This window comes from Canis lupus, chromosome 7, assembly GCF_003254725.2.
Source record: "Canis lupus dingo isolate Sandy chromosome 7, ASM325472v2, whole genome shotgun sequence".
Taxonomy (NCBI): Eukaryota; Metazoa; Chordata; class Mammalia; order Carnivora; family Canidae; genus Canis; species Canis lupus.
In genome coordinates this window covers 36108750-36122755 of record NC_064249.1, presented here as the reverse complement: position 1 = coordinate 36122755, position 14006 = coordinate 36108750, and the positions used below count along the sequence as shown (strand labels likewise).

The following is a 14006-nucleotide window of genomic DNA, read 5'->3' as shown; positions in this document are numbered from 1 at the left end:
GTTGAGCCCCTGCTCAGTGCCAGGCCTCAGGCTAGGCAGGCACTGGGGATGCAAAGGCTGGTGATGCGTAGAGCGGCAGACGGACAGACAGGCAGAGATGATTTTTGTAATACCACGTGGCGAATCCTGCAGGGTTCTTTTTAAGCTCCTCTGTCTGTCTCACCTTCCTCATCGGATCAACTGTCAGGGCTGATGAAATGTCAGCCAGGCCTTTGGGGGAGAGGGGTTGGAAATATTTTGAAAGTGCATAAATGCTCAGAGAAGAATCTGGACTGTGCAGAATGGAGTAAGGGCCCTCTCCTGTTTGTCCTCTCCCTGTCTGCGGAGGCAGGGGTCTGACTCGCAGTGTGCAAACCTGAAGGGCACTGGCCTCATCACTTGCCCTGTGCCATGCCCTGGCCGTGCTGGCTCTTGCCACCTCACCACAGCACTCGGGGGTAGAGCTGGGGGCACCGTGTCATGGTGGAAGGAGCCCATGGCTGGAGTGAAGTCAGCCTCTGGGAATTTAAATCCTGGCTCTCCCATCAGTAGGTCATGTAACAATGACCTGCATTTCCTGGAGGTCTACTATGTGCTAGGGTTGTGCTGTCAGCTACAGGGCATTATGTCATCCTCCCAACCAGCCAGCGCATAGGCATACCTGTCCAGATTTCACACATGAGAGAAGAGGTGTTCTAGAACTTGCCCCAGTCCCTGAAAAGGGAGGTGGTGAGACCAGGCTCTGATCCCACCTCTGTGTGATGCCAAAGCCTATACTTTTTCCATCATGGCAAGTGCTGCTCCCACACGTGGTCCAGCCACTCCAAGCCTCAGTGTTTTCACCTGTACAATGGGGACAATGAAATCTATCTCATGGGACTGTGGGGAGAATGAAATGAATCAATGTGAAGTACTGAACCTGGGGTGGGTGCTTGATTGCTTTTTCTCCTCTTCCTCCTCCTCCTCTCTCCCCCATACTCCCCTCCCTCTGAATGGTGACACCCTAGCATTCTCTCATTACAGTGTTAATGATAAGGTTTTAGAACTCCTTGCCCTGGATGCTGAGCACTGTATATCACAAACAGGACGCCACGGCGACTATTGCAGACCCAGCTAGGTATTAGGCTCCGGTCTCACAGGATCCAATCGCTAAAACAGTCACTGCACACACGACAATAAAGCACCGCATCTGTCTACGTTCCATGCAGGCCATTTCTTGCTCGCTGCGAATGTTTCCGACCTTATTTCAGTACCATGCATTTCCACAGCTCTGCCCCAGCTACACAGCAGGTGTGGCGAGGGCCCATATTCAGATGGCGACTTTTGGCAGGTGTCGGGGGGGGGGGGGGGGGGGGGGGAAGGGGGCAGGCTTTCTGTAAGCAAATCCCCTAGCCCGGCCTCTGAGCGGCACAAGCCAAGGATGAGGCGGTGCCAGGCAGAACTGATGGAGTCACATGGCCCACTGCTTTTCTATTTCACAATTTCGCATGCAATTTTGGGGCAACTAGAGGTGCTGAATGTAAACTATGAGCTAAGCCAGGCAAGGGCCTGCGAGGAGAAGGGGGGGTTGAATTAGGGAGTCATTTCCAGGGGGAGTGCTCCTGCATCATAATGAGGTTCCAAGCCTCCATTTCCATTTCCGTGGACAGGCTGAAGACCCCGGCCACTGGGGCCAAGGAGATACACAGCCCTTTAAACACCCCCTGAACTCTGGACAGGGGTGGGCAAATACTATTCTCATTCTTTCCTTTATAATTCATTTAAATAAATGGATATTCACCACCTCCACCCCCCATAAAAGGAAAGAAATTGGGTTTTTCTGCTTGACTTCCTTGGTGTCATTATTCCTTCAGTCCAGCACTCCACTTCCTGCTTAATCCTCTGTAATTAAAGTGCTTTGCAGATTCCACTTAGGATCAAGACCATCCCCAGGACATCTTGCCAGGAGTTCTCGATTTTGTGGCAAACACCGGTGGGTTTCTGGCAGCACCTGCTTCAGCCCTTCCTCTCCAGCTACCCTGGGGAGGGTAGAGGGCCCCTGCAGTTTGGAATGTCCACGGCCTCCTCCCGGCTCTTGCGGCACTGGGGACAGTGACTGATTTCAATCCCAAAGTCAGAACTGTCAGAATGAGGTCTAGAAAGCCAGGGCACAGTCTGAGTGTGGGGAGGGAGGGCCCAACACCCCCGTTCAAGTGACAGGAGACTGGCACTCCCTCAACCCAAGCCCTCAGTGGTAAAGACCCCACTTTGCCTTATTTATGTAATTGCCTAGTGGATGGTGGAGACAGCTCTTGCTCTGGGCAGCAGTGGCCTTTGTGTCTTACTCATTAATCATGGCAGCACCTCCTCCTGGATGGCATGAGGGACTCTGAGTGGTTGAGAGAGGTGAACCCTGGCTCCCGAGCCATGCAGACAGTCCCTCCATCAAGGCAGAAGACATGTCTGGATGCCACATGGCCTTCTGGGACTCGTGAGTGGTGCACCCCACAGATGCTCACCATTGACGCTACACCTGATCGTGAGCTTGGATATTCCTGTCCATCCCTAGTCATGGGGTCCGTCCCTAGTCATGGAGTACATGAACATTGTATACACCTAGGGGGCTCCTCGTTGCCCATGTCTCTGCCCAGAAGCTGTCCTGCTGGAGGCTTTCTTCAGACTCTAAGGCAAAGGAAGACTTTGGGCAAATACGACCTTGGGAAGGATCTCTCACCGACCAGAGAAGACCACAGATGGCAGTGAGGCAGTGGGGGAAAGAGAGAACACAGTCTCCATTCTCACACCTGAGCTTTGCTTAAACTCCTCTGGGGGCCCTCACAATGAAGGCCCTCAACAGACACACATGAAACAGTGAGTGGTCCCCAGCCTACATCTCGGCCACAGCAAAAGCTCAAGGGAAGTGGGTCAGTGAGGATATATATATCATTTCCACCCCATAAGGTTAGAGGCAGCAGAGTAAATGAAGCACTGAAATCTTTTACTCCTTTTGCATTTTTGTATTTTGGATCTCTCGGGGTTGTTTTTTTTTTTTTTTTTTTTTTTTTAGATTTTATTTATTTATTCATGAGAGACACAGAGAGGCAGAGGCACAGGCAGAGGGAGAAGCAGGCTGCCTGCGGGGAGCCCCATGCAGGACTCGATCACAGGACACCAGGATTATGACTTGAGCTGAAGGCAGATGCTCAATCATTGAGCCACCAGATGGCTGGATCTCTCTCTCTCTCTCTCTCTCTCTCTCTTTTTTTTAAGGCTGGATCTCTTTACACTGATGTCCAGGCTCACAAATTTTTAAGCGTTAAGTCAATAGAAATGAGTCAAGATAGAGTCAGATCAACCTGACAGGAAATCCCATTTAGCATCATTTTTGTCTTGATCCCAGAGTATTAGTTATCTTTAAACCTTTCATATCTATGTTTAAGTTTCTAAAACATGTCTGTAAACGGTTCAAGGCAAATCAGAGGCCAATGTCATAGGTTCATCACGATCCACCACCAAGAATAGTGAGAAAAGTGAACAAGTGAGATTGTCAGGAGGGAGTCTAGAACAAAGGACTCGGCCACTGAGACAGAAAGGCCAAACCGCAGCCAGTCAGCATGCCATGAGTCTGGTCCAGGACGGCCCTCCCACAGAGGCCAGCACCAGTGATGGCAGTGCTGGGGTTCCTTGTGATGAATGTAAGCCACGGAAACAGCCATCATCCTGTCCTTACAGGTGACCTTCTCCGCCTGTGATAGGGGAGAGCCAGAGTCTGGGCAAAAGACAGAATTGGCATCCCAGCCCTGCCTGGTGGAGACAGCACTGTGCTGACCTCAGCAAACACCAGGATGCCTTTTCTGGTTTAGATTTATTTTCAGATGGGGTTCAGCTCTTGAGGGCAAAACAAAGGACAACAGAAGGGTGCATTGCATATATAGTGAGCTTCTTGCCTTTCTTACAGGCTCCAGATGCGAACTAGGAGCCAGGAGACTCAGTTCTAGTTCAGATGTCACCAACACTGAGTGGCTGTGTGACCTCAGGTATGGGTGTTGGTATCCTCATCCCTAAAATGGGTCTTTTGTGCCCCCCCCCCCTGAAAGACAGTTGGGAAGCATACAAATGCTAAATATTATCTCAAAAGAAAGAAAGAATGCATATTCCTCCAATCAACTAGTAGAAAATATGCTCTTCTATATCAGATTAATGACATCAGAAGCCCTCCTACTAGGCTTAGTTTTTGAAGACCTATTTTATTTGAGAGAGAGAGAGAGAGAGCAAGCAAGCAGGGGGTAGGGGCAGAGGGAGAGGGAGAGTCTTAAGCAGGCTTTGGACTGGGTGTGGAACCTGACGTGGGGCTCAATCTCACGACCCTGAGATCATGACCTGAGCCAAAACCAAGAGTCAGACATTTAACTGAGCTTCCTAAGCACCCTAGGCTTAATTTTAAATTAAATTTAAATTTAAAAATTAAAGCAAAATATTCTTTAATGAGCATGCACATACATAGTGACATAAGAGATGAGCTTTCTCTTTCCCTCCCCTCAAAATTAAAGACTATTGATCTGCTTAACATCTTTGGCAAAGGTAAGTAATCCCTGTTAAATTTGATCTGAACACCTAAATTCTAGATGTAGTGCTTCCCTTATTTTAGTCCTTCCTTTTCTGTCTTGATCAGATGTGCTGGATGTATTCATGTTGCCTGCTTATGGCACATTAATCTCTTCTGGAAGATTCTCCAGGCATTCTGAGTGAGATGACTGGAGGGACAGGAGATGGAAACAGTGTGTCCTCAGCATGCATCCTTCTCAGCACGCTTGCTTTTCTGATCTCCCACGAAGTTCAGCAACCCTCCACATCCTTCCATGCTTAGGACATTCTGACAAATCTAGTATAAAAGATTTTGATGAAGTGTCGATTTCTAAAACACACCACGAGGGATAAAGAGTGCAATTTTCCAGCTATTATTTAAAGATCACTTTCCTTTTTATAATCTGATCCTGTTGCTAACCCACCGCTCACACACCGACTCCCACACATGTGACTGTCCTTCCTTCTTTTGATTTACTCAACATGATTGTCTGACCCAATAGATGAGGGAGGCAAAGATGTTCCATAAAGGAGCAAATTAGAACTTGGTTTTAGAAAAGGAGAAAGTTGGGGATCCCTGGGTGGCTCAGCGGTTTGGCACCTGCCTTTGGCCCAGGGCACAATCCTGGTGTCCTGGGATCGAGTCCCGTGTCAGGCTCCCAGCATAGAGCCTGCTTCTCCCTCTGCCTGTATCTCTGCCTCTCTCTCTCTTTCTGTCTCTCATGAATAAATAAATAAAACCTTAAAAAAAAAAGAAAAGGAGAAAGTTTATTTTATTTTATTTTTTTTGAAAAGGAGAAAGTTTAAATACTTCCCTGTTAAAATGTTTAGAAAGAATCTGAAACTGCTCTTTCTGCAGGAAGATCTTGATGATTTCATGCAACTCAAAGGCTCCAGAAGTTTCTTAGGAGGCAGCAGGAATCATGTGTCATATAGCAATGGTGTTGGAATTCTTGAATGATCCTAATCCCCGGAGCTGTGCTCCCCAAGTTTACAGGGGGAGGCTCTAAACATAGCTGACAGAGTTGTGTTCCATCAAAGCATAGTTACATTACAGAACAGCAGATCCACTAACTGCAGCTCGGTTGTCATTTACGGGACAAAGCTAACTGGGACTGAATTTCTTTGATCAAACCACAACAGTGATCCTAAATGATCTAGCCAAGGTTCACAGGGCTCTTCCCCTGGAGAAGGTCCAGAGCAGTAGGATCTAGTGCTGAGTTTGGGGTGTAGGAGGGCTAATGCCAGGAGGCTGAGACGCCTAGCTGATTCTGGGGGGGGGGGGGGGACTGTCTACTCTGTGTCAACAAAATCAATCACTTTATCACTCACTTGTCACCTGCCATCTGCACCATGGCTGTAACTTCTTTACAAATTTTATAAATTTTATATTTACAGAGGATTTTCTCATATCTTATTTCCATTTGATTCCCAGCAACAGCTTTATTTAGGTGAATGTTAATATCATTACTGTTACCACCACCCTTACTTTATGGCCAAGGAGACTTAAGTAACTGGGTTCTGGGCACTTAAGTGACTTGTTCAAAGCCAGCTGGCTACAAGAAAAGGCGAAAGGGCAGCAGCGCCTAACCAGCTCACCCTCCACTGAGCGTCTAGGGTCGGATGGAGCCACAGAAGGAGACTGTCCTCCCGCCAAACCCAGCAGGGCTTGCACCTGGCCGGGCTGAGCCAGAGCTCAACTGCCTTCGAGAGAGGGTGCCGTCCCTGAGCTGGGTGGCTGGCTTCTAAGAGGTGCCAGTGGGTGAGCCCATCTGGTGCCAGACAGCAAATAATGAGCAGTGATGCCATCAGAGAGGGGGAGATTTACATTATTAAAAGCCAGGCTGGGAAAGGTGACAAGTGAGGGAACATGTGCAAGACCAGAAAATGGAGCCCAGTAATGAGATGTCCTCACTAAGGAAGTGCTTGGGGGATGGAGGAGGAGGGACATTCCCTGAAGCTCCTGGCTTGTGCATCTGTCAGCCTCAGCCCTCAAGCCCAGGGGGAAGCTCAGCCAGGAGAGGAGTCCCTCCCCAGAGAGGCAGGAGGCACTGCTGCTCACAGCCAGGCAGCCTCTGGGAGTGAGGCCCCTCACACCAATTAGCAGGCGGGGGAGAGCTGGCCAAGGCTGGGAGCATGGAGACAGGCGTGCTTCAGAGGCTGTGCTGGTAGCAAGGGCTGAATTCTAACCGCTTATGTAGAAGAGGCCCCATCTCTTAGCTCATTGCATTTGGGAACTGATTTCAAATGGATGATGAGCTGGTCCAAAAATATGCCCCAAGATACAGTCATTCTTGGGTGAAGTGGGATATGGGCTTCTGAGGTGTCCCTGGAGATGAGCATGCCCAAGGTTACCGACGCCCGCTATCAGCACGTCCTCCGAACGACCCTGAGGAGTGCAGCCCTGAGGCTGGGAGCATGCGCTCTGCACACAGGCTGCCTGGGTTTGATCTCTGGCCGTACTGCTCACTGACATGCACAAGTGACCTAACCTCCTGCACACTGCATCTAGAAATGTGTCCTAGTAACGGTACGTTCCGAGCAGGGCTGTCATGATCATAAAAAGAGCAGGTGTCTGCAGCACCCGTACAAGTGTGCCTGCTACACAATGAGCATTCAATAAATAAATACTGGCTGTCAGTACTTCATAATAATTATATTATGTGATATTATATTAATATGATAAAATTTTTAGTATTTTAAAAATCTATAATATAAACTTAAAGAATTACTATTGTTGAGGGTGTGAGTTTACCAGAAAGACCATGAAATTTGAGGTCAGATGCCAGCTCTTACTAGCCATGTGAGCATCAACATATTATTTGAACACAGTTCTCTCACCAGTAAAGGGGATAATAACCATTATCTGGAAGGATTCACGTGTTTATTAGGCAAATAACTGTGCTACTCACTTGGCATAAAGTAGGTTCCATAATGACTCCCATCACACTGAAGCCATGTTCACAGCGGTGCCTAGCACAGGGTCATGGCTCTGGGCAATCCCTTCAACCACCTTGGACCTAGGGGTTCCAGAGACCTCGTCACTAGATCCTTACCCGTTTATGCCACACAATAGGCCCAGAGAGAGAAAGTGTCACCCACCGTGCACACTTGTCTCAGGCCCGCCAAGTCTTATAGATCCAAGGCAGAGCTCAGGACTTCCAATCTCCACACACTCTTTCATTCGCTTCAATTTTGGTAAATCCTGGGTAAGTGACAACTGGAGATTTTTCTGAATACTGGGTGGGAACGCGGTTGTGGTTAGTTTGTGGCTATTATGGTTATTTCCTCTTTTGAAACATGCCCATTTAGGAGACAAAATGGCATGGAAGGACTTTTTTGAGCACAGCAGCCGTGGGCACTCCTTACATTAGAATTCTTCCCAATGCACCCACTTTGGCGCTTGGCACTCATTGTTAATAAGGGCCCATTTACCACTAAAGCTCACTCATGTGTTACGCCTGCAAAGCTAAATAGTAGATCTGTCGTTAAATAGCAAACACTCAGGGAATGCTGCATCTGCATCCGACAGACGCACACCCCGTCTGTCACCAGGGACTGCTGTCTGGTCTGGAAAACAACAGGACCAAGGGAAAGCTGCTTTCCTTTTCTGCAGCCCACTTTATTATAAATACAAAAACCTTGGCGTGCTAACCGGACCCCCTGATGCCATGCCTTCTGCACCTCATTGCAGGGGGTTCTCCAGGGCCCCGGGGAACTCACCTCCCCACTGCTTCTGGCCTCTGATCTCGATAAGGAACACCCAGAACTCTAAGAATAAGTCAAGTAACCATCTAGGAATACCAGCTCCACATATGGCATGGAATTTGGGAAGGTACCATAAGAAGCCAGCTGGTTATCCAAAACAAAAAGATAAGGAGCCATGATCCTCTAATAAGTCCGCATATATCTTTCTGGCATTCATCACTGAAGACCCTTTTCTTTCTTTTCCATTTTTTAAGGTGTTTATTTATTTATTTTACAGAGAGAGTGAGAAAGCACAAGCAGGGGGAGAGGCAGAGGAAGAGGGAAAAGTAGGCTCCTCGCTGAGCAGGGAGCCTGACATGGGGCTTGACCCCAGGCCCTGGGATCATGATCTGAGCTGAAGGCAAATGCTTAACTGACCGAGCCACCCAGGTGCCCCTGAAGACCCCTTTTTACATAAAGCTGTTATTTAGGAGGACTGTCTATGCTGGCTTCCAAGTTCTTGAGTATGTGCATCCCCTACAAGATGATCGTCTTGCTCCTGGCAGGACCACGTATGGATGACATCTGAACAGAACCTTGGGGTGCCAGCATTAGCCTGGGCTCTCAGTGCTTCCTGGGCACAGAGATCAGGGAAGCTGGAACAGAAACTATGGCCTCTCCAGCCTACGGACTGCCTGCCCTGTGGTGGGAGAGAAGGTGTCCTTTTCAGGGCTCACAGGAAGTTTAGTTTGAAGCAGGCTGGGGATTCCTTTCCTTAAATGGGCTCTCATCCAGCCTGGAACCCAGGAGCCCAGGCAAGAGGAGAACAGGGACTTATCCTTGTAAGAAAAGGCATTGGAGGGAACTTTGGGGTCAAGGGGTTGAAATCTGGAACAGGCCTGGGTAAGATTTGGGAAGTGAGGTAAATTATCTCATGTCAAAGTCTGACAAGTACTCAATGAATCGCCACACTGGGCCCTACATTCTCAGGACCTCCAGCACAGTGAAGAAGGGGAGGAGAGAGAGCATAGGAGCTGGAGGATATCATGCCAGTCCCAGAGCCCTGGACCCTTGGTAAGTTTTAGAGATTTTTCACTCTCCTTCAGTAAGAAAAAGTAAGAGAGTTCAATAAAGTAGTGCTAGCCACAATTACTCCCAATTCTTTCCCTGTCCATTCCTCCCTAGGAGCCCATTGGTGCCATCTCACCAACTGCACACACTGTGCCGGGAGCCCTGGCCAGACTGGGAGGAAGAGATGCCAAGGACATGGTTGGAACACGCAAAGAACAGCCAGGTCTCCCTGCAACGCAGAAGGGCGATACTTGCATTTCCATTTTGGATTACTTTCTTTTTGAGTTGTAGGCTTGGCACAACAGCAAGAATTACTCAGTGAGGCTACAGTGAGCCCCAGACCACCTTGCTGGAAGGATTGATGGCACAGGATAAACCTGGACAGCCAGGAGAGGTGGATGAGGTGCTGGTGAGAAGAGGGGGTGAAGCCCAGCTTGGGGTGGGGGGGTCAAGGTGAACAGGATGCTCCTGCCTCCTCTGGCCAAGGGTGAGCCACTGACCACCTTGAATTCCCTCCCTGTCCCAGTGCTTAGCAGAGAAGCCCTTGCCTGCAGCAGGACATAAGCTCAAAGCAGAATGGTAAACTCTAATATCATGGATTAATTGGAGGACATGTGTTCTCTTTAGTTTCTTTTTAAAATGGGTGCGTAGAGAATGGGAGGTCAGTCAGGGGATCGAGTAGGGTGGAGTGTGCTGAGTAAGCATGATATTTACCTAATTGCATCCTGCTCCAGGGTGCATATGGTAGGGATTGGGAAAAAACCCCACAAATTAAGGTATGTACCCATATTCCAACAATGACTACAAAGCTGGGTATGGAGGGGGACCAGGAGGGCAGCATGCATTCCCTCTGGGGCCAAGTGGCTTTGGCGACCTTTAGTAAAAGGCACCTGATCTGTACGGTAGGCTCTTGCATTTGAGAATTCAAAAGCCTTCCTCATACATTCTACCTGAAGGAAATGTCAGAAGCATTTATCAAGGGTGGGGATGGATGGTCTGCAGCTGCATCTTGCCAAATCATAAAAGCCAACTTTGCCAGGGCCCCACAAATACCCTTAACACGCCCTTTTTTGGTATGGAATCAGCTCCCCTCCAAGACCAGAATGCAGACAGAGGCTGGATCATGGCTCTGCAGAAGGGATGCTGTCACCGGCTCTATTACGACAAGGTGTCCCCGTCACGGAGCTTTGTTCCTGGGACCCAGCTCACGCAGAGCTGTTTTATCTCACTTTCCAGGGAAACCTGCCAACTGCCCATCGTAGTGTTTAGAAAGAGCCTGAGCTGTTGCCCCCTCATCAGATCAGAGTGTATGGTTCCTCTTGTTTGGATGAAGGACCTCAGACTAGAAGAAACTTGCCCAAAAGCCACAGACTAATCAGAGCAAAGTCATTAGCTACCCCAGACTCCTGGCCACCCCCAAATTAGTCTAGTGCATAAATATCTAGGTCAGGAAGCAGGAGGAGGCCATCAATCCATTCCTTCCTTCCTCCAGCATCTGCTGAGTAAATACCTCTTAACCTGGGCCAGGTACCATCTGGGACACCAAGGGTTATGAAGAACTCCAAAACCAGTCGTGTCTTCAAGGGACTTCTGGTGTGCCAGGTGAGAAGAAAAAAGACAACAGAGTAGTACAAAACAGTTCTGTACTAAGGTATGATGAGGTCCCAAATGGGGCAGGGGGCATTTCCACTAGGGGAGCAGGGGCCAGGCAAGGTTTCCTGCAGATAATCATCAGGGAGGCTTGGAAGAGGAGCTGGTGTCAGCAGGGCACAGGGAACCTAGGTGGAGGGAGCATGTGGGCAAACTCATGCAAGGGACTGATGAGTAGTCCCAGGGCTTTCAGTCAAGTTTCTTGGTTTCTCTGTGCCTCAGTTTCCTTATCTGTTAAATGGAGACAGTAACAGGATCTATGCCTTATGGGATGAGGATGACACAGGATGGTGTGCGGGAGGCTCTTGGCAAGGAGCCTGGCACACTGTGAGGGTTTGGTGAGCATTGTCTTAAAACGATTTTCTCTGACTGTAGTCTAGGGTGGGCACAGTGGCAAAGGGGCAAGAAATGGGGCTGGAAAAATCAGGTGGATATCAGATTGCAGACAGACTTCTTTTCCAAACTAAAAACTATCCTTAACCTGGACAATAGGGAGCCACTGAAGGATGGAGAGTGAGACTAGCCAGGAGTTCCCCACTGCTCTGCAGTGAAGATTTCCCCATCTGAAAACACCACCAGCAGTCTTCCAGTTTGGGCTGCTACGGAATTAAGGGAGAAAGCGGTCTTGCAACTTGCACTTTTATAACAGCACGACATCCTAAATGTGCTGATGACTTGTTCAGTGAGTCTCTGGCAGGGAAGGTCCATGTGGAGGACCCACAATTGTACAGTTAGAAGCTTGCCGTATGCATCTGCACTTGGTGCTGGCAGCAGCCCTGTAACTTGACAAGGAGAATAATGAATCAGTCAAGCAACAAATAAATATTTATTAAAATGCCAATGAGCACGGCACCCACCTTACCTAGGGAAGCAAAGTATGCCAAAACGTTTGCATTCAAGGAGGAGGCCAGAGACAGATGTGTTCCAGAACTCTCAGGAAGGGAGAACGCTGTTCTACGGGAATGTCCATAAAACCACAGGATGCAGACTGCTCTGTTCTAGCCACAAAGCAAACTGTGTCAGTGGTAGCTCGGGCCTGCCTGGGGAAGAACCATCTCCTCTCTCTGTACTAGAGGAGAAAGAGCAGCCCTGGTCCTGCTGTCCTCAGGATCACATGGCAGCTCACCCACTGGACATTTGTCTTTCTTGTGCCTGGTTCATACTCCCAGTTAGTGACTAGGGTTCTAACACACAATTGATACAGCACAGATTCTTTACTTTGTAAACTTTTATGAGGCAACTGGGCACTGAATATGGTCTCTCCAGGCACATTTTTATTGCAGTAACAACAGGTAAGTACAGGCTCCTAGGAACTGATTTCACATCAACACGGGGAAGGGAAGCTCACGTTGTTTTGCTCAAGAGCAGCAAACCACTCAAACTTAAACTACTGGCTTAGACACAGATTGTGAGGGTCCTCCCTCCCAGAGTTCCTCACTTAGTATGTCCAGATTGGGGCCTGAGAATCCCACTTGAAGAATCACCATTTAGGGGCACCTGGGTGGCAGTTGGTGAAGTGTCTGCCTTGGGGTCAGGTCATGATCTCAGGACCCTGGGATTGAACTCTGTGTCAGGCTCCCTGCTCAGTGGAGAGCCTGCTTCTCCCTCTCCCTCTGTGCTCTCTCTCAAATAAATAAATAAATAAATAAATAAATAAATAAATAAATAAAATTAAAAAAAAAAAAAGGAGAAGGAGAAGAACCACCACCATCCAGTAGGTATGTTGGCTTCATCCTCAAGGAAGCTTTCCCTCAGGCTCCATCGTGAGTCCAAACACTACTGATGTGAATGTTACATTCTGGGGAAATGACCTTCTTATTAATTTTAAAGATTCTGGTAGCCAAAGAAGAACATTTTGGTGCTGTCAAAGTGGAAGAGGCTTCTGACTGTTCCCTATACTACTTGAGGAAAACTCTCGAGCTCTAAAGTGAGTAAGTGTTGTTCTTAGTAAGGATCACCAGGTTAAAGGGCCCTTCTTCTGAAAGTAGCCCAAATCTTGATCTATACTTCTTAGGTTCTGCAGTCTCCCCTGCCCCCACTGCTTTATTACTCATACAGAGCCATAAACTTTCTATGGCAGGATCCAAACCAATCCTTCCTTTAGGTTCTTTTCTGCTTCTCTGTCTTCAAATAAATGATTATAGAGGATCTCATAGAAATAATACTTCTTAGGAAATCAATATTAAAGGAAACCAACAATTGTCCCAAGACCATCATTCCTCCAGGAGAACGCTGTTCTGGCTCTGCAAAGTCTGTGCGTGTGCGTGCGCATGTGTGTATGCATGTGCATGTTTAATAATGTTTAACACATCCACTTACAATTTCTAGAATCAATAAGCACTCATGGTTGAGTAGAATGGTCAATATTTATTTTGTGTGGAAAACAGTTATTAAAATTCAAAAACTTAGGATCATTTCACTGGGGAAGGAGCCTCTGCTTCTAGGTCAAAGTTCATCCAGAACGATGTCTAAATTTGATGGAAGTATTTCATTTTTTTTAAGATTTTATTTATTTATTCATGAGAGACACAGAGAGAAAGAGAGAGAGAGAGAGAGAGAGAGAGAGAGAGAGGCAGAGGGAGAAGCAGGCTCCATGCAGTGAGCCCAACATGGGACTTGATCCCAGGTCTCCAGGATCACACCCCAGGCTGCAGGCGGTGCTAAACCGCTGAGCCACCAGGGCTGCCCTGGTGGAATTATTTCAGAATAAACTGGTCACTGAAAACACAGAACACTTCCTGGGTAGGGCAGAGGAAATGCTAATTTTGCTTTTGTTGGGTAGGTGGAAACCCATAACCGTCTAGCCAGTTTTTCCAGCTATAACGTATTACAAGTGGGAACAATGATGGAACCCAGATCCATCCTGAAGCCCATTTAGGTACCAGGAGATCTTATTATCATCCTGTCCACCTCTAACACAGTCCAGATGGCCAAGTGCCCCCTGGTAGCATCAGGGGGGCTCTAGAGAACTCCACTCAGAATGAACTGATTTAGTAAAACCTTATGCATGATAAGAAACACTCATCTACCAAAAAGGAGTAAGTGAGACTATAATG

General features: G+C 48.0%; 1 protein-coding gene across 1 annotated transcript in view; it reads right to left on the bottom strand.

Moving 5' to 3' along the window:
• KIF26B (kinesin family member 26B) overlaps window positions 1-14006 on the bottom strand; it is a 441618-nt gene that overhangs the window by 85383 nt on the left and 342229 nt on the right.